We start from the raw sequence: 20,035 nt of genomic DNA on the forward strand, positions 1-20,035 counted from the left end.
AAGCTTACAAACAATGATTTAAAAACCAATCAAGCAATACAGCATTGAGCCTTTCCATAAGTCACTGGCATTCATGGGCCATTAACAGTGGGATATGCCTCCAAATAAAACTTTACCAATCAAGATTCTGTGATTAGTAAAGAAGCCTATGGTTAAATAAATGATTATTAATATCCTGAGAAATAATTTTACCATGATTACTGCTCTGACTACTTTAGTCATTAAAATAAAGGGCTTTGGTTCTCTCTAAAGGTTGCATTTTAAACTTTGTAAAAATTCTGAAAAAAGGCAGGCAAAAAATAATTTCAATGAAAGGTGAGGACATCTGTGTGAGAAATGTGCTTACATATACTATTCTAAATGCACATCTTTTTTTCTTTTTTTTTTAAGCCACACATTGAAAAGAAACACAGATTTTTTTTTGTTTTTTTGTGACTTTATGTATTTTCATTTTATTAAATATATAAAATTTTGCAGAAGTGGAAAGGAAGTAAAACAAAATTTGCAAACCTTTTAGGATTATTTTTAAGCATGTGTGTATGTTAGTAAACATGTTTACGCAAATGCTCATACAGGCCAGGCTTCTCAGATCCTTCTAGAGCTGGAGTTACAGGTTGTTGTAAACCACCTAACGCAAATGTCCTAGGAACTGAACTTGAGTCCTTAACAAAATCAGTACACACTCTTAAATGCACATCGGAAAAACTCAGCTCTGCCATTCCAGATGCAGGGAAAGAGCACGACATGTTCTTTTTCCCCACTGTTTTGCAGCAGCCACAAAAATCTCAGGAGGATGAAATCAGAACCTGAGCTCTCCATTCCTTTCTAGACCTTTATTATTATGGACTCAGAAAACGGCTTCATCAGTTAACCACAAATACGATGACTTGGAGTCTATCTATCCCAGGACCTATGTGAAATAATCCAGTTGAGTGCCAGCAAGGTGACAAGCCATGAAGGTTCTCAGTGCCAGCCTGATGACCTAGATAGTGTGTGTGTGTGTGTGTGTGTGTGTGTGTGTGTGTGTAAAAGAGACTGACAGACTGACACATACTATAGATAGACAGTGATTTGTTTTCTAAAGCTGAGAAAGGCAGTGCACACTCGTGATCCCAGTGCTGAGAAGGGACAGTAGGTAGATCCCTAGAGCTTGCTGACAAGCCATATCCTGCTAGATGAGCTCCAGGCCAGGGATAGATTTGATTCAAAACCTAAGATGGATAAGATCTAAACATTTAAACTTGACTTCTGGCCTCCATACACACAGACATGCATATCCCATTCCACCCTCACAGTGGATAAAATACGTCACACAGCCCAGTAGAAGTAATACTGGAACATGTGACAGAATCTTGGGCTGAGTGTGAGGTTTGGTGATAAAGCGTTTAGGGTCTTTGAAAGTCTTAGTTCCAATGTCACTAAGAAAAAAAGAAAAGAAAACAAAGTTCAAATATGTATCACACCCTACATAGCATCCTTAGTTGGCTATTTCTCTAATAGTTTGAAAGAGCAGAGCTCTTTCCCCAAGATCATTCAGGCTTGGCTGTATATTATGGGAAATGATAATGGATTTCATTTGGAAATATATATAGGGCTATTTTTCCTCTAATTTACCTTTCCTTGTCTTTCAATTAGAAAAGTCTATCCACATCTCCTTCCTTCAAAATAGGAAAAATCACTCCTACTTAAGACAGACATACAGGGTTAAATTGTGAATGGATATATAATTAAAGTCTACCGAAGCACAGAAGCAAACCGTAGGAGCAATGAGTTGAATACATTAATTTGAAGACACATTAATATAAAAATATAGACCAATTCACCCTTCCATTTTCCCCCAGTGGGAAATAGTAATAATTTTAGCATATTAAATATCACGCATTTTACCAAAAAGTTATTAATTTATGGGGTAAAAAATATGATGCTGGTAAATAATTAGGTGCTAAGTAGGTGGTGACTCATTTCTACTAAGTGAGAAAGAAATAGGAGGAGTTAAAATAAATCCTTATGTGAACAGTTTGGAAACTGAAAGGAAGATACTTTGAAGTAGTATGCAGGTCAGAGACCCACACTGAAATTATGACCCCCAAACTCACACTGCGCAAGTGGAGCTCATGACTGACCTAGCGTAAAGTCGGATATAACATCCGCAAAGAACAGAAGGATGTGGCCCTATTTCCTTAAGGAATTTGGAAATGAAGAGCTATTCATCAGATCTAGTTGTGTATACGATATTAGGAAATAGCGATAAAACATGATACTCAGAGTAAACAGACGGCCCAATCAATCCATGTGCCTTTCTCATGTTCTCTGATCAACTCTTGCCCCATCTTCCATTAACCACAGAGCAATGTACTTGCAGGGGGTAAACTTCACGGGCCCTTAAGATATGTCTGTGCTTTACAGCCTGCTATCCCAGAAACCAGCGCACAGTCTGTCCGTAACAGATATCCTCCATTAAACATTGACATTCCCGTGCGTGGATGGATGTCTCAGAAACAATAATACTTAACATACTGCGTACATCAGAATAACTAACTGACAACTCTGAACTTGGGCGGTCAGGGGTAAGATGTCTTGGTGATTCCAAGAGCACACATGGTGAGCCTTTTAAAGTGTGCCTAGATAATTTCCTTTACAGGCAAAGTCTAAAGACACAAAGACTAAGGAGAACAACGTAACAGCAAACCGCACATATTCATTTAAAGGCACAGTCCCTTGTTCAAACCCAAGTCTTAAACGTTTGAACGTTTGCAGGTGTCTACTGTGAACCTTTGGAGTTTATGTTCTCTCTCTCTCTCTCTCTCTCTCTCTCTCTCTCTCTCTCTCTCTCTCTCTCTCTCTCTCTCTCTCTCTCTCCCCCCCCCACCCACCCCATGCTCCCCTATTTCAGTCTGATTCTGGCATCCTTTGTACTTCTTCCTTCTCCCTTGGAAAATGCATGTGCATTTTCGGCATCTGTCCTCTATTGTCTTTTGTAGATACTGAGGTGAAAAATTGACTCATGTTTGAATAGTATCTCCATCGCCTGTCAATATATGTTCCTTTTTGTGTTTCTTAGATTGACATTTCTGGACATTCTGTTGTCTAGGTTCCTGGCAAGACAGCTCATGACTCTTTACTGTGACCTCTGAGTGAGTATTCTTCCTCTACTGTTGTACTTTTGGGGTTCTTTCTTCCACATGTTTAACACGCACAGAGAATTTCTAATCCAACGGACAGCTGGACTTTTCTCATGGTGAATTGATTCTTAAACAGACTAACTTCCAAATATCTGCTTGTGGAATCTGATCCTGATATACTCATCCACGCCTACCCTCTATACTCCCCTCTCATTCTGCATTGTAGCCCCTAATTCATCAGGATTCATTGTTAGAATTTGTTTGAAGAGCTAAAAAAGGCTGGAGTCCAGCCCAACAGATCTTCCATTTTTAGGTGTTTCAATCAATGGTCCAGATATTATTTGTTAAAAATAGCAATAATTTGATGGTGAAATCCAGTGCAACACCCCATAGGTCCGGATTCTTGGAGGCATCCAAATTTACATAACGGAATCAATCTGCCTGCTTGCTCTTTCCGTCGCCGAGTTTGACCACTCACTTGCTAAAACCCCTAGTTGGATTTTCATCTTGCTCTTAAAATATTCTCGCATTCCACACTTCCAATCACATCTTTTGTTTCAGACAGAACTTAATCAAGAGGGGTTTTGTGCAAGTTTCCACTTGTACATGATGATAAATAGTTTAAGCTATGTTCAGCACATTCACAATCATTAGTTTTCTTTCTTTGCCATATACAGATAAATCACATGTTATCTACGCCATTATTTCCGGAGGCTATGTCCATATTCCCATGGTCTTTTCTACCTGGTGGGCAGAATTTAACTCCTTTCCAACCGCACGTTTTATAACAGTTCATCATTAGCCGGCAAGAGCTTATACATACAGTGTGTAGTGCTATCCTTCTCACATACATTCAGAAATGAAGGAATGAAAATTGAGCAGCTACATTCTGAATGCCAGGAAAGTTCCTGTACTTTCAGATCGGGGTTACTGGAACTCCCTCAAGCCCAGGAAATGGCAGTGGTATGTATATCAAAAGTAAAATGATTTCTCTAACTCCAACATCATAAAGTGGACTGGCTCAAAGAAGCTGATAGATAGCAACAAACAAAGCTGTGAATAAAGGATGTTGCCGCTGTAACGGGGAACGGACTAAGGGAGTCAGATAGGAGCATAAAGTAGCAGAGACAAGAGACACTCTGCAGCAGGCCATCCTGTGCACTGGCGAAATCACAGTGATCTACTCTCAGGCACTAATTGGTAAATGCTCTGAAGGATCACGTGTAACTCGATTTTCTTACAGCACTAATGTTCCTCCACCAACACAACTTAGCAGGCAATGCATTTACAAAACCATAACAGGCTGAAAGGAATTAACAATGAACAATGTGCAAAACAGTCAATTACAGTCTTAAACTTTAATCAAGCACTTACAATGAAGATGTTTTAAAAAAAAACCTATCTTGGCTATTGGGTCATTTTCCAGGCTACTAACTGTTAAACCATGTGCAGAATGTGCTTCCGATTTAACCATCCAGGTTTCTGAAAAGCCAGAGAGTACTAGTCTCTAGGCAGAATCAACTTAGTCTTCAGACTGACTTCTGAAATGAGGCAGTTCTATAGAAAACCAGTAAGTTTTATTTCCTATAAATTATTAGAAAAAGAAAGGGTAAATAGATTTTATTTCTTAAGTTCCTAATTCATGAGTACATGAAAAACAAAAACAAACAAACAAAAACCCTTACTCTGTTCTGGAAAAAGGTACTAGTTGAGTAAATCCTACAGCCTGTCAGTCTCTGGGGATTATTGGCCACATGTCTCAGTTCTCCTGAGACACAGCATCAGCAATGGGCGGCAAGGCAAAGAACAGTATGTAAGTTAGTATGATTTCTCAAAGGCTACACAGAAGATGAGGAAAGATTCCTAACTAGCAAAGCACCTCTCTCGTGCCTTACAAATAGTTAGATAACGTGAAACCTGAACTCTCAGAGCTGCTAGCTTTGATTGTAGTAGATCAAATCCTTACAAAAGAAAATGACCTGTTATAAAAAATAATAATTAAAAAAAAAAAGTCAGGTACATCGAAGGACTTTTGTGTTCCTAAATGTGCCAAGAAGTTTATCCAAATACAAATGAACGCAGAAAGGTCTGGGTGGATTTCCTTAGAAGTCTAGGTTGGAGCCAGGGCCGAGTCCCACTCAAGGCTAAGATGAATCAGGAAGATGAGGGTTTTCAAGTTCTAACCATACTTCTAGACCAATCAATGAAAACCTTGTCCCATGGAGCATCGAATTATGCAAAACTATGTGCTACTGTCCCCAATAACTTTCACCACTGTGATGCTTAGTATGAAAATAATTGAAGCTGACTTAACCTTAGCTGAGATATGGCTAAATTCTATATGGGGTTTTAGTGTAAGCTACAAAACAGGTTGTTAAGACACTAATGCATTTCCTCCCTCTGGGTCTGCCTAGATGCTGGGCAATGCCCTGCAATGGGATTCTTCTCACAACTCCCCTGGAAACACACACATCAGTCTCCAAAGGATTGTGTCTGAAACAGAACTATGTTGCTAAAAATTTGTGATCTTAATTTTCATAGTCTTAGGATATAACAATATTCCCCTGGTAAGGACTATTCTGAACAGGAGCCCAGTTTTCGTATAAACTGCCATTTCATATTGGATTTGCTTTGTACATTTCTGTCTTAAATCCAGATATAGGCAAAGGACCACCCAGAACTTGTCCATAAGTTTTTGTGCTTAGTGTTGTTTTCAATTTGTTTTTTGCTTTGGTTTTTAAATAAAATTGCAACAATGTAGCAAGTTAATAATTAGAAGATCACTGAAAACTCTACTCATATTTTATCTACTGCTTGATGAATGCATTGAATTATAGAACTACATGTGCCACTTCCCTTGACTTGAAGGGCCTATTTGCCTTAGGTGGATAAGTTATCTCTAATCATAGAAACAGCTTCCATAATACCCCAGATCTCCTGCAACACTAATGCTGGACAAGTACTGTTATATTCCTTATGGCCCAGGTCTTCTATGCATCATGTGTGCATTCCTTCACTTACTCCACCCAATACAGTAAGATTTTGTAATTATTTCCAACATATACAGGAGGAAAACATGATCTCACAAAGCAACTAGTTTAACCAGCTCATAAATCAGCCAAGCTAACCAGTAAGGATTACCAATAAGGTTAAACATCTAGTGAATGGAATTGAACCAAACAACACCCACTGCTAGGCATCATGCCATCTGCTTCCCAGGGCAACAGAGTGACAAGATGGAAATGTGCCATATTTGTGGACCAAAACCAAATGTAAGAAGTCAGATAAGGATAAATTCAAAGTCCCATCCCACACACAGACATGGAAGCCCTCGTTGTAATGAACTGGGGAGTGGAAGAGACAGAGTAAACTCTTTCAATAGACCACAGGTGAATTTTCAGTCGGAATATTAGATTGGATTTATCATAGACTGTTTGCAGAGAGAAGGAGAAACTAGAACACATCCAGAGGGTCATGACTGGGTGACCTAGTTAGCATTTCCACTGCTGTGATATACACCATGACTGAACACAACTCCGTGAGAAAGAGGCGATTTTAGCTTGCAGCTTGGAGTCCATTTCTGAGTGAAGCCAGGGCATTGCTCAAGGCAGGAAGTTGGAGGCAGGAACTGGAGAAGAGGGTATGAAGGGGTGCTGACTACTGGTTTGCTCCTTGTGACTTACTCAGTCTGCTTTCTTATACCATGCAGGGCCATCTGTCCAGGGGTAGTACAGGCCACAGTGAACATGGCCCTCTCACATCAATTTATAATAGATAGATAGATAGATAGATAGATAGATAGATAGATAGATAGATGATAGATAGACAGATAGATCACCACAGGCCTACAGTATATATTGCCCACAGGCCAAGTTGATGGAGAATTTTCTTGAGGTTCCCTCTTCCCAAATGAGTCTAGGTTGTATCAGGTTGACATAAAAACAAGCCAGCACACCAGGAAAAGTACAAGACCTGGTAAAACTATGCTCTGTAATGTGGTAAGTATATCCTCGTTATAGTCTTGAAGAAAATTAGGATTTTCCTCCTCAAAAATATATAGAAAGAGTGGTCAGTAGCTGTGGAATTGAGAACTTTATATAAGCACAGATCTTTGGATGGGACGAGTCATCATGTGAATAGTGCCATCCCTATGTGGGGAGCACCCAAGCAGAGGAGTTAGTGCCTTGTGATAATCATTCGTTCATTCGCTCATAGCCACATGAGTCACAGCACCATCCGGGCACCACTGTGCTACAGCTTCATGTAAGAATGACTCCTGTATTGGAAGGGAAACATCTACAGGGGATCACCAACATAAATGATGGGGTTCAACTCCTTCCTCTCTTTAAGAATTCATCATGATGTCCCAAAATGATGAGTGGACTGAACGTCACACAGATCTGTCAGGGCTGGGGAGGGTGAAGGTAAGGAGAAGGGATAGAGACAAGGAACCAGGTGGTAAGGAGCAGTGGGGGAGGAGATGGGAAGGTAAATAAGAGGTAGAGGAGGGTGAGGAGGAGGTACGGGAAGGTGAGGGGGTAAGGGAAAGGAGGGGAAGGTAGTGAAAACATGCTAACCATGAGAGATTAAACACACTGGAAGTGATTACTAATTAAACAAGAATTAACCAGTTTATATCAAGATATCGAGTTTGCAGAGCGAACAAAGGTTTATAAAACAGAGGATTTCCTTTTTTTCAATTGAAAGTCTGTAGAAAACCACATGATTAATCAGAAAATATGCTCACTTTTCTCTGGCCTGTTAAGTTATCTATCCCTGTGATTTCATGTCTAAGTATGAGACCCCGCTTGCCAAATCTGCAGTCCTGACCCAGAACCACAAATCTGTCTTCCCACAAACATCTAAAAAAAAAAAAAAATAAAGATCATTATGTCTAAAACCGGACCTACCAACATTAATTCCCAATAATGAATCTGTAATTTGTATATCTTAATGAGTAACACTATCATCCAATGGGGAACCTAAGCCAGACAGACTACCAAGAAGCCAAGGATGACCTCTTCCTTATCCATCAGTTCCCAGTTCCCACCATTTCCAGCAGCTCAGTACTGCTCAGATCTGCACTGTCATTGCTCCTGACTTTAGTTCAGTCTTTCACTGCCTCCTCTGGAAACTGCTTTAGTCACTGCCCAGCTAATCTCATAGTCCTTACATCTGCACGAGTGACTGTCCCATACTACAAACCTTATCACATTATTCTGCCATTTAAAACCAGTCCTTAGAGAATTCACCACCTGTTCCAAGGAAAAAGCTGCTTCTTCCACTCTCCATTATGAGATACCCTTCCTTTTCCTAGAGCCCGAATTCTGTTACAGTTTAGCCCATCAGCCCTTCCTTTGGGAAACTAGACCTGGGCCTACTGATGCATCTATTCTTTGTAATGACATTTGTAAGCTCTAGTAACTGTCCTTGTACCTGGACAGTACTCAACAGGCTTTAAGATATAGGCCAAGTACAACCGTGTGTCCTTCTCAAAGCTCGTGCTGACTCAGCCAACACCCAAACTCAGTTGCTTGAGTCAAAGACCTACACTGTAGGCACTTACTTCAACAGTCTCTCTCTGAGTTTCAGGTGGGTGTTTGTTAGAAAAATGTTAGAAATTAAACAATAATTAACTAGCTGCTTTCTGTTAATCTGTGATCAGACAAACTACATTTATGGTGATGCTTTTGCTTTTCCTTGATGGGATGGGATATATGGAGGGACAGGTGGTGCCTCTGGATCGTCAGCTTCCTGTCATGAATTCATGTGCTGTCTGGGGTCCAGTAGTCACCTTGCAAGACATGTAGAAAGAAGGCTGGGAATGAGCTTGTGTTAAGGTGGGCAGGAAGGGATACTGTTAAAAATATGTATGCACCTTCCTGCCACCTTAATGTGGGGAGAGAAACACAGGCTTTATTTGACTAACTTACTATTTTCAGGGATTGGATTAGCTGCACTTGAGTTCTGGAAAGATCTGGAAAGATCATTTCCATATGATCTTTGTTTGAGGGATCCTGGGGAGGTAAGAACAAGGACTTTCGAGTTCATCAGATGTAGCTTAGATTCTGGGCTCCACCACTTATTGGCCACACAGCACTGGGCAGGTACTCTGATCCCACAGAACCTCACCTACATTCTCCAGAACACAGCAAAGGCAATGCCCAGCCAAAAAGCTTATCACATGCAGAGGACTCTCTGAAGCCTTGTAAAAAGCAAGTATTTCAAAAACTATAGCCATATTAAGAGACTGGTGGCCACACTGGATGCCCCAATAGCATCTGGGATAAATGCTGATCATTACACCAACGTCCTAAGTCAACATGAACTGCAACTGCCTGATCCTCCTTTAGACAGTGTCTCTGTCCACCTGAAGGCAAGAAAGGGGCATACTAGTGTGGAGTGCCTAACCAGGAAGAAGAACTTTATCACAAGCCTTTGGAGTATTTGTTGAATGAATGAATGAACCAAAGTCTAACTGAAGGTTGGCGCTTATCACTTTAGTCAACTGGTATAAAGGGAGTTTGTAGAGATGGTTTCCAAAACCATAAATATTGAGGATGATGTCACTGTAGAGACTGTTTTTTAGGTATGCTGTTTTGTTTTGTCTTGCTGTGTTTTGATTCAGGGTCTCACTGTGTAATCTATCAGGGTTGTATGTAGACCAGGCTGGCCTCGAACTCACAGGCCTCTGCTTTCTGAATGCTGGGAAGAAAGGTGTGTGCCACCACACCCAGCCACTGTACTTATCTTGATAACATCGATTTTACTTATCCAGGAGTCGGGTGCAATTTTTCAAGCACTGAGATGGTGCCCTGTGCTTTCACAGATACAGAATTTGCCCTTCCCATTGCTGCTGTCAGGGAACATTTCCTCTGTGCCTGAAAATCAAGACAGCTAAGCCATGAGGTGTAAAATCCGCTCATGACACAGCCAAGCCCAAAACTGAACTTGCGATCCATCTCATCATCTTCACCCCTTCCAACTTAGCCACTAGAAAAAGCTCTCCTGCCTCTGTCTCTAAAAAACAACTTGTGCTGAAGTTATCAAATTAACAGCCTCCATTGTTGATGGGGGTGGGCGGGGAGTAATATGAATGAGACGGTGAAGCTAGTTTCTTGAATAAACTAGTGGTCTCCAAATATACAAATATACCAAAAATCTTTTTTTTTTCCTAAGAAGATATTTGCCATCTGTAGTCAAACCCCACAAAATGCTCTCAATTAGCAGAGGTCTTGAAATTCGGCCACCGGGGTGTGTTACCTGATCATAATGACCATGGGAAATACTAACTGACAGGAAAATTAGTCCTCCTGCAACTGTGAAGATATGTCACACAGACAGGAAATACTCTGTTGTTTTGGTGGGAGGAGCACTCATGACAAAGAAAGGTGATCTGTGCTGCTACGACTTTCAGCAGCAACTGACGTTTAGATATTCTATTACAGCCTTAGATGCCTATGCTAATTATTAATTATCCACCTAAGTGTACGCCAATTTACACTTCCTGCCCCTTAACTAGAGCTCTTGGAGAAGCTACTGGAAGTTGCCTGACTAACCGACCATGTCTGCAACAGCTAAATGGTTTAGCAAATGCAAAGATTTCCCCGTATGCATACTTTACAGTGCTAATGCAGACAGGCTGCCAATTGCAGTCCAAATGCCTTTCTAAGCCACATACCTGGAGGTGGGGGGGAGTTCCAGAGTTGCACTGAGCTGTGGGCGGTCAGCAAATGAGGGCCAGTCTACATACGCAGCTTCCCTAAAGCATGGACAGGGGACCACCCTGTGGAGTGAAGACTGTGGGGACTGGCCTCCTCTGGTCGGCTCAGAGGATGTGTAAAGTCACAAAGAGGCTTCTTTTTATGCTAGAGCAGGTGTGAACTCAATTCCACTGGTAAACTACCATCAGCTCAGCTGAGAGAAAAGCCGTAAATTTTTACTTCAGAAGCAAATGAAACTCGTGAAAATTCAGGGACAAAATCTCGTTAACCATTTGGATACCTTAGGAAGACTGTGAGTGAGGCCACTTTCTTTGGTTTGATTATCAACTGGCTTTCAAGTGACTGAGGACTCGGCATAAAAACGCATGAACATGTAGAGCTAGTTTCTCCCTGAGGATATTCCCAGTTCCTAGTAGGTCTTTATCCTGAGGATGGCCCCTATCCTTACTAGGTCTTCTACCTGAGGATACTCCTCATACCTAGTAGGTTTTCAACTTTGGTACGGGAGTCTTGGAGACTGAGCAGGCGCTATTCCTTGCCTACTTGCTCCTGTCTTCTGCTCCATCCACATTAGAAAACAAAGGTGTTTTAAACTCACCCATGGCTCAAAGGTCCTATATTTTCAATTCTTAACCAGGACCACAAAAGGCTACCAGTGTGTATCTCTGGACAGTCCCATAGGATGGCAGATGCCATGGCATCTCTCGAAGCATTCCATGCTTAAAATGGTAGGTTCCTGGGTCCTTAGGAGGTATCATGCAGAACACTGACAGTCAGTGTTCATGGAGCAGCAGCAGAGCAGCTAAGGAAAACACACAGCCTTTAGTAGACAGTGCGCTAATAACTACCCTGGATGTGAGGGACAATGGAGAAACTGGAAGAAATTCAGTGTGTAGGAGGCCAGAAAGATGGCTTAGCAGGAACATGTGTGTGCAAGCCTGATTTGTGGATTTGATTCCTAGAACACACAGAGGAAAGAGAGAACAGAAAAACCATCTGCTCTCTGACTTCCACAGGCATACAATGGCATACCTACACCCCCATGGTGTTTTTAAAGAAATTCAGTATAATTCCCACCCTCCCCCCAGAGTTTGTCAGGAGGTAGTATACTAGTTACCTCTGTGAGCTTGTCATATGCAAAATTCTGAGATGCCACCTTCCCAAGGAAGACTGTAAAGAAACCTTCCTACTAAATAAAAACACCTGTCAGTTTCCCACCCTGTTTATCGTCATAGACAGAAAGCCTCTCCCCTTGCCTTTGTTCTCCTCCCTGGCCTGATTCATGCCATGGTAAGGATCAGCAGGACTGGAAAACTTTGAGCCAAAAGTTGGAGCCTGGCCTTACAATTTTATCCAGTCTTGGCACGTTGACCAGAATTAAATGTCTATTGGCACACCGAATCCTTCACATTGCTTCAGCAAGTAAAAGTATGTACATAAAAAATATATAAAGAGAGACCCCACCCCGCCACACAGGGTGGGCATTCTTCTCTGCCTGCTTCAGCGTAGAGTGAGAGCTTGCTGGAGACTGAGTCTAGTCCAGTGCTTCTCAACCTTCCTAACTCTGTGACCCTTTAATACAGCTCCTCATGTTGCGATGACTCCAACCATAAATTTCCACTGCTACTTCATAACTGTAATTTTCTACTGTTGTGAATTGTAATGTAAATATCTGATATCCTGGATATCTGACATGCAGCTCCTGTGAAAGGGCTGTTTGATCCCCAGAGGGATTGCAACTGACAGGTTGAGCTTGGCTGATCAGGGAGAATGTTTCTCTGCCTATCACTTGTAGTGGCACATCCAAGGTGTCAAGCCTCTGTAGCATGGGTATAATAGGAGGTTGTTGGAGTTAAGGTTGACTTTTGGCCCTACCAAAGAGACCACCGTAAAGACTGGAGACTGAAACTATAGGTTGACTACTGGACGAAATACTTTGGAGAGGCTGGAGAACAGAAAAGGAGGTTTGGCCAATGCAGATGCACAAAGAGTAAATAGCTGCCTACTGACTTGCTCAGGAATCGGCACAAAGAAGGCTCAGGTTCATGGGTAAAAGCTGCCCTAAACTCCATGCCTTTTAATCTGTGTCCATCTGTCCTTTCTTCTCATTTTCTGACCACAAATGAGTTTAGACCCACTTTTATACTTTATTGCATGAAGTTTTGCTCTTGGGTTTTAAAATTATGGAATGAAGGACTTACTGTTCACTTTTACAATGTACACTGTGGGGACAGGAGAGCTAGCTCTGTGCTTTAGAGTACCTGTAGCTCTGGCAGAGCAATTCCCAGCATCCACATGGGTGGCTTACAGTTACCCTAACTCAAAGTCCAGGGGCCCTAATGCCCTCTTCTGTCTTCAACAAGAGCCAGGAACATATATTATTCATATACATATATATATGCCAAATATTCATACACATACAATTAAATAAGTCTTTAAAGGATGCCTTTAAGAGCATACACCACAAATCAAGTGGCTACTGTAGATTCTAGACATCCTTCTCTCCTCTTTTGCGCTGAAGGGTCTGTGAGTAATCACATACACAGCCATCACTCACCCCAGTCCAAATCCAGAGACAGGCAGAGAATCCAGGAATCAGAGAGGAAAGGGGTAGACATTGCTAAATCAATCCTTCCTGATCTCAACAGAAGCTGTGAATCATCCTAAGACAATGATAAGAACAGAAGAATCCCAGAGCCACTAGCCATGAAACCACAGACCTGCTAATATATTCTAACAGTAGCTAGCACCAAACATAGGAAGCAAAAACAACGACAACAACAACAACAAACTTTAACCTACCATTAGTCAAAATTTCCAGTAGCTAGAGTGGAAATACTCCTATCAGACATTCCTATCACATCATTTGCATTTTAATATTAAATTATATCTATTTGTTTCTTTCAGAATCAGTAACTTTTTCTCTTTCTTCAATGGTCTCAGCACATGGTGCAAACTGTCTCAACACTTGGGCTTCAGACATTTAAGGTTTGAAGAGCTGGAGTTACCACAGCCAGCTAGAGAGCCAGCCTTGCACAGAAGAATTTACCCCAGTCCCTAGGGGAATACATAGCTCAGTGGCCTACACTTCTCAAGGCATGTATTTTTTGTTATCAGCCCTTCTAACTTCCAGGGATGCAGTCTTTGCAAACCTGTTCGAACTGTGGAAGACTTTCACAGGCACAGTATGAATCTCGGTATAATAGAGGAGATGCCAGGACAAGAAGGAAGCAAGACCATGGCAAAAAGCAGCAGAGGTGATGGTTGACCGGAAAGCAGGAAGTGAGTTATCTGAACACTGGCAGTCATCAATTTCCTCAATGGCGTTTCAAAGTAATCTTGATTTCACTGACTTCTTCTTACACATCAAACCATCTGTGGTGTGGATATTGAAAACTGAAATCTATCAAACCATAGTGTGACCTGTACCCTAACACTGAGAGCATATTCTGTATAACTGAGGACACACAACTATAAAATGAACATTGAATTTCAATCGGCCAGGTTCTGGTACAGGATTTTTCATCTAGTTTAGTAGGATCAAGGGCAGACTCTAATAAGAGCATTTAATTCAAAGTTTGAAATTTATATGTATCTTATTTTTGTCTTGGACCATGCAAGGCCATTTGTTGAGGTCCTACACTGCTACCCAAAATACTGGCCTACTGGAGAACACACTCTGGAACTCAACTGAATGAGTCACAATTTCATGCTAAATCCATCCCTTAATTACAGATCTGGAATAAGTGGAGACATAAAAGAAACATTTAACTGAGACAGTGGCTTTAAAGGTTACATTCTGGACAGGGAGAATGGCTCAGCAGGTAAAGGCACCTGTGGCCAAGCAAGTTCAATTGTTGGAACACACTGAACTGGTAGAAGGAGAGAGCCAATTCATATATGCTGTCCTCTACCCTCTACACATGCACTGTGGTGCAGATATACCTACACATACCCCAACATGTGCACACACACCAAACACATTTAAATTTTCTTTTTTCCCTATTTTTTGGTTTTCAAGATACAGTTTCTCTGTGTAACAGCTCTGGCTGTCCAGGAACTCACTTTGTAGACCTGGAACTCAGAGATGGGTCTGTCTGTGCCTCCAGAGTACTGGAATCAAAGGTATGTGTCACCACCACCAGGCAAATTACTTTCAATTAAATACACACACAGACACGCACAGACAGACACACACACACACACACATTTGGAAAGTACAAGGCCTCATAAAATAGGGATAGAGGGAGTAAAGCAAGGAATCAAACACCTCTAATGATCAAATACGGGCTAGAGTCAAAATGACACAGTAAGAGAACAAAGGACCATGAGATTACAAAATCACCACAGACACCTTCCAAAGGACGTTTCCTTCCTCAACTTAAAAACAAAACAAAACAAAAACAAAAACAAAAACAGAAAAAACAGGACGCACTAAGCACTCTAGGTAATATAGGATACAAGAAGAGAGCTCTCTAAGCCCAAACCTTACTACAGCAGCTAGAGCTGCGAAAATCACTAATGTTGGCCCTTCCATCATAACTTTTCTCAGAATTTCTTGGAGATGGCTTAATAATAAAAGAATGAGAACTCAAAAAAAAAAAAAACCAATAACAAAAGAATCAAAATTCTCAGGCAAAGGATATAAAATCAAATAAGGAGACTATCAAAGATTTCTCATATCCATAATTGCAGGTTCCATATTATCAGTGCAACATGTAAGAGATGACAACCAGAAAACAGAAAATGAGAAATCCCATTGCCATCACAACACACACACACACACACTCACTCACACACACAAACACACACACACACCTCACGTGAGCACCTGTGAGTGCATTCACATACACAAACCTGACCACTAGGGTGGGGAGTACAGTTCTGCGACAGAGCACTTGATAGAATATATAAGGCCAAATGTACTGAGTTCAATGCCAGAATAAACGTCATAATGATGCTAATAATGATAGAAATAATAAGCAGCCATTCCAGGAGGAATGCCGAACATTAACGGACTTAAAAGCCGCCTGCTCATCTAATTGCTTCAGAATACTTTAAAAGTGAACAAGACTTTCCAGAGTTGGCTTTTGCTGTTTATTAATATTTACATTTCTCCATCTGACCTAGTGGGCTAGTAAAAACCCATCTGCCCGAGTGGGCTAGTAAAACTACCCAGGCTTTGAAAAGATGATATTTCTTTGCAGTCATGCTTCCCTTTGCACATAAAGATTTCCAAAAACAGTTTTCCTCATAAAAGCCAATTCATTGGGTATTTTCCGTCTTTCACTGAAAAGAAACACCACATTAGCATCTTCTAGAATGTGTCATTTTTTTACAAGACGTCTGCATCGCCTGTCTCTGCCACTGGGGTGAGAAACCTCGCCATGCTTCTTCACCTTTACGCTGGTGTAAGCTCACGGTAGCCATAAACACTCTGAAGTAATACAAACCTAAATATTCCTGCTAGGCAAACAGAGCAGTGGAACTGAATTATAATGAGCCAGCAGCTGTCACAATATGACCACAGTAACCAAATCAAAATACCAACGGCTAACCCAGATGAGACTCAAAGGTCATCCTGTAAGCCAGCAGCTTTCTTCAGTTCTTCCCAGAATCCTCCATTTAATCCCACAGTAAAATGTTCCGCTGAGCTAGTTTAAAAACAGTGACTTTGGTGGTGAATTATTCACTGGCCTGGTGCAGTCTGACTGAGGACTAGACACAAATACCACAGCTAGGAAACCCAACCACTCACACTGGAGCATGCAAAAACTTCAGCAGCTGACAGGGAAGCTACAGGCAACTGTTACAATGTATCACTTTTCACCACTGTTCTCCTCCCCCCCCCCAACCAATTCATGAACCTAACCTCACTGGGCAACAGGCTCGCTCATCCTCTAACAATGTGGTTTCTAACTGAGACTCTGGAACAATAGAAGGAAAATACATGCTCCCATCCATCCTTAGATCAAAGAGATCCAGCTGAAAAATATACTGGCTGCCATTAAAAACTACTCAGACGGTAACTTGCAAAATGGTTGATGCCTGGCAAAACCAAACTTATTGTATTGATATAGGCTAAAACAAAAATTTAAAAACAGATTACTTCTGAAAATATCTATATTCTTTGTGTATGCTCCTTACCAGGTTTTTCATACAATTCTAGACCACATAAATAATCTTAAAGACATTACACTAAACTCTGTCCTGTTAGTATGTTTCAAAAGGTACCCAACTGTGAAGGTTTAAGTAAGCTGGTTCATAAATACAAGAGATGAAGTTTACATTAACACGGCTTGTCTCTTCTATATACAAATCAGAACACTGGATCACATGTAAGGCAAGTTGGTTATTATTTCCTCTAGAAAGGCAATAAGTTAGTCCACAGAAAAACAGGAAGTGAGAGAAGTTGTTAATTGGTCCATGTTCTATATTCTCTCCATCACTCAGAGCCTGTTCCATAGCAAAACAAAAACGAAAGGCCACTGTTTATCAGAAGTTTGCTTCTTGACTAGTTATATGTTCTTTGCCAAGTTTACATAGCATCATCTAATGAAACTGTAAGGACAACAACCACAGCTAGACAATAAGGTCTCTCACAAAGACAACCTGTAGCCAAGGAAGGTCATTACACATAACATCCATGTGTGGACTCATGTGTATACAAACCAGTGCTTATCTAGATTTACATTGGGGATGTCACAAGCCTGAGACGGGGCATTTGTTTCAGATTAACAAACTGATTTCTAAATGAAAAGATTGATAAGGTCACTTTAATTCTTATCAGTTATATCTCATTTGGCTGAAGTTTTAAGATAAAGGCACAAATTACAATGAGTTGGGTCATTCTGGTACCACACAGAAATTTAATTTTCTAAAAAAAAAAATTATAGCATTTGTAAAAGAACATTCATATAAATTCTAAACGTTGAATCTTAGACTTTGTTATAAAGAAGTTTATGAGCAAACATGTTAACAAGTATTTGTATCCTGTCGCTAAAATAGTGTATTGGCATAAGAAAAAAATAGATCTTAACGATATACTGAAGGGGAGAAAAAGGAGAGCTAATGCAGTATTTTTTCTTTCCTTGAAATAAAATCAAACTTCATAAGTAAAAAGTTTTTAAAAAACAAAACAAAACAAAACAAAAAAACACAAGGAATCAGGTCATTTGCAGTTAATAACTCTTTCCCGTAAAATTAGTGCCACTTATTTCTGTAGCAGACGCCTAATTCAGTCACAGACTTGATTGATTTGACAATAGAGAATCTGCTCCAATAAAGTGGCTGATTTATTTCCAATGCTATTGCTTTTACCCTAATGTGACATGGCAGAATAAAGTCTTTGAAATATAAAGAAATCTTTTGTAATTTTAATGGAAACCAGTTAACGATTCAGGAGTGGACTATTGCCCAGAGCTTTCAGTAGAGTCTGAGAGCTTCTTTTAGATGAGCAAACTGTCCACAAGGGTGACACATTCGAATATAGGTTAAACACAAGGAACATTCAGGATTCAACATGACCGTCTTCTAAGAGTTCAACCTGCTGGATAGCAAGGGCTCTTACTTTATCTCTGTTTGAAAATCTGAAAATTGCTTGTCTTTAATCTTTTGAAAATCATGTTCTGTTTTTATTTAAAATAAAAATCAAAAGCATTAGCACCCAAAGGGCCTGTCGAAAAAAGTACTTTCAGTACCCTGGGCAAACTCAAAGAAGATCTTTGTTCACAGAGCCAGGCTCTGAGATGCCCAAGCCCATCAAGAGAGCATCTAGGATGCGAAAAATTAGAGGGGAGGGGAGAGCGTTAAAGGCACCAACATCTTCTGTTCTTTAAAAAAAAAAAATACCTTCCAATTCTTGTCTAAACTAAACATGTAAGGCATCTCATACATGCTTCAATGTCCTTCTCTCTCTGTGTCCTTTTGCACACTGCACAGTGACCTTGCGCTCTTAGGGTGACTTCCTTGACCCGTGTCTGACACTGCCCCGTTAATGTCAGATAAACGGTTTAGCCCAAGCACAATTCTTTTCTGTGCAGAAATCTGCTTGAGGTGGAAAATGTCGCAGTTTATAAACAATAAAGAGCCATGTTTCAGGCCAGACGGCTTATCTAACAGAGAAGCCTTTGCACGGGGAACGGTGGGCAGGAGCCTCACCCACACAAGCATTCCCGGCACAATGCAGGACTCTGTACTGGTCTCCATGAGTAAGAGTCTGATGGGAAGGAAGGCAGACAGATGAAAGAGAGACGCTGACATGGGTTTTCAACTTAAACAACGACCAAGCAAAAAGAGCCATGTCTATAGTGTCAGCCCACCTATATTTAAATAGTTTGGATTAAAAATAAATAAATAAAAAACTAGTTTGGGAAGTATCTGTCCATGAAGAAACATGGAGAACAGTCATTATTTGAATAAGTTGTATGCCTTGGTATGTTCCAAAACATTAATCCATCAGACTGTTGTTTAAACCTGTTCACGTACACAGCGAACTTCTAAACAGGAGTGGCTTACATATTTTAGGTAACATTTGAGCTCATCAGAAATAATTTTGGACTTTTCTAAATGAAGTTTCTTTGCACATTATGTCTCAGATCACCTTCTTAACTTTATCTTTGACTCTATCATCTGCAGTCAGGTAAAAAATGAACAGAGAAGCAAAAACAGAAATCTTAAAATCACAGGTATTAACACCAAAGACTTGAAATTTGTCTAATAAAATCCAAGTTACCAAAATCTCTTTTCATAGGTTTCCATACGTCTTGAATTAGCTGAGGCTGGATTTATTTTTCACTAATAATTAAAAAGAGCTAGGGACTCGTGCTTTAGATAAAAGTTAAGACCTCAGTATCAACTTCACCATTTTTGAAGTCAAAGACAAGCACCTAGATCAAATAGCATTCTGTGGTGCGTAGAGAAGACACTCAAAGGCATAAGCTCAATGTTATCCATTAAAAAACAACTTTGTGTTAAATACCTGATTGGATGGCAATTAAAAAACAAAACGAAACTGAGATTACAGGACCATCAACACCTTAAGTAACTGGCATAGCTTCCAAGGCTTAAAACCAGGACACTCTTGAAAAGTATTTGCAATTACAGTTTTAGAAGGATATAATTATTGCTCGGTATTTTCCTTCAAGAATGGTCCAATAGCTTATGTCCATGAAATTGAACTTCATTTAT

General features: G+C 40.5%; 1 protein-coding gene across 5 annotated transcripts in view; it reads right to left on the reverse strand.

Annotated features, from left to right (window-relative positions):
• Tcf4 (transcription factor 4) overlaps nt 1-20,035 on the reverse strand; it is a 341,691-nt gene that overhangs the window by 200,068 nt on the left and 121,588 nt on the right. The window lies entirely within an intron of this gene.

This window comes from Grammomys surdaster, unplaced genomic scaffold (genome assembly GCF_004785775.1).
Source record: "Grammomys surdaster isolate TR1022 unplaced genomic scaffold, NIH_TR_1.0 239, whole genome shotgun sequence".
Taxonomy (NCBI): domain Eukaryota; kingdom Metazoa; phylum Chordata; class Mammalia; order Rodentia; family Muridae; genus Grammomys; species Grammomys surdaster.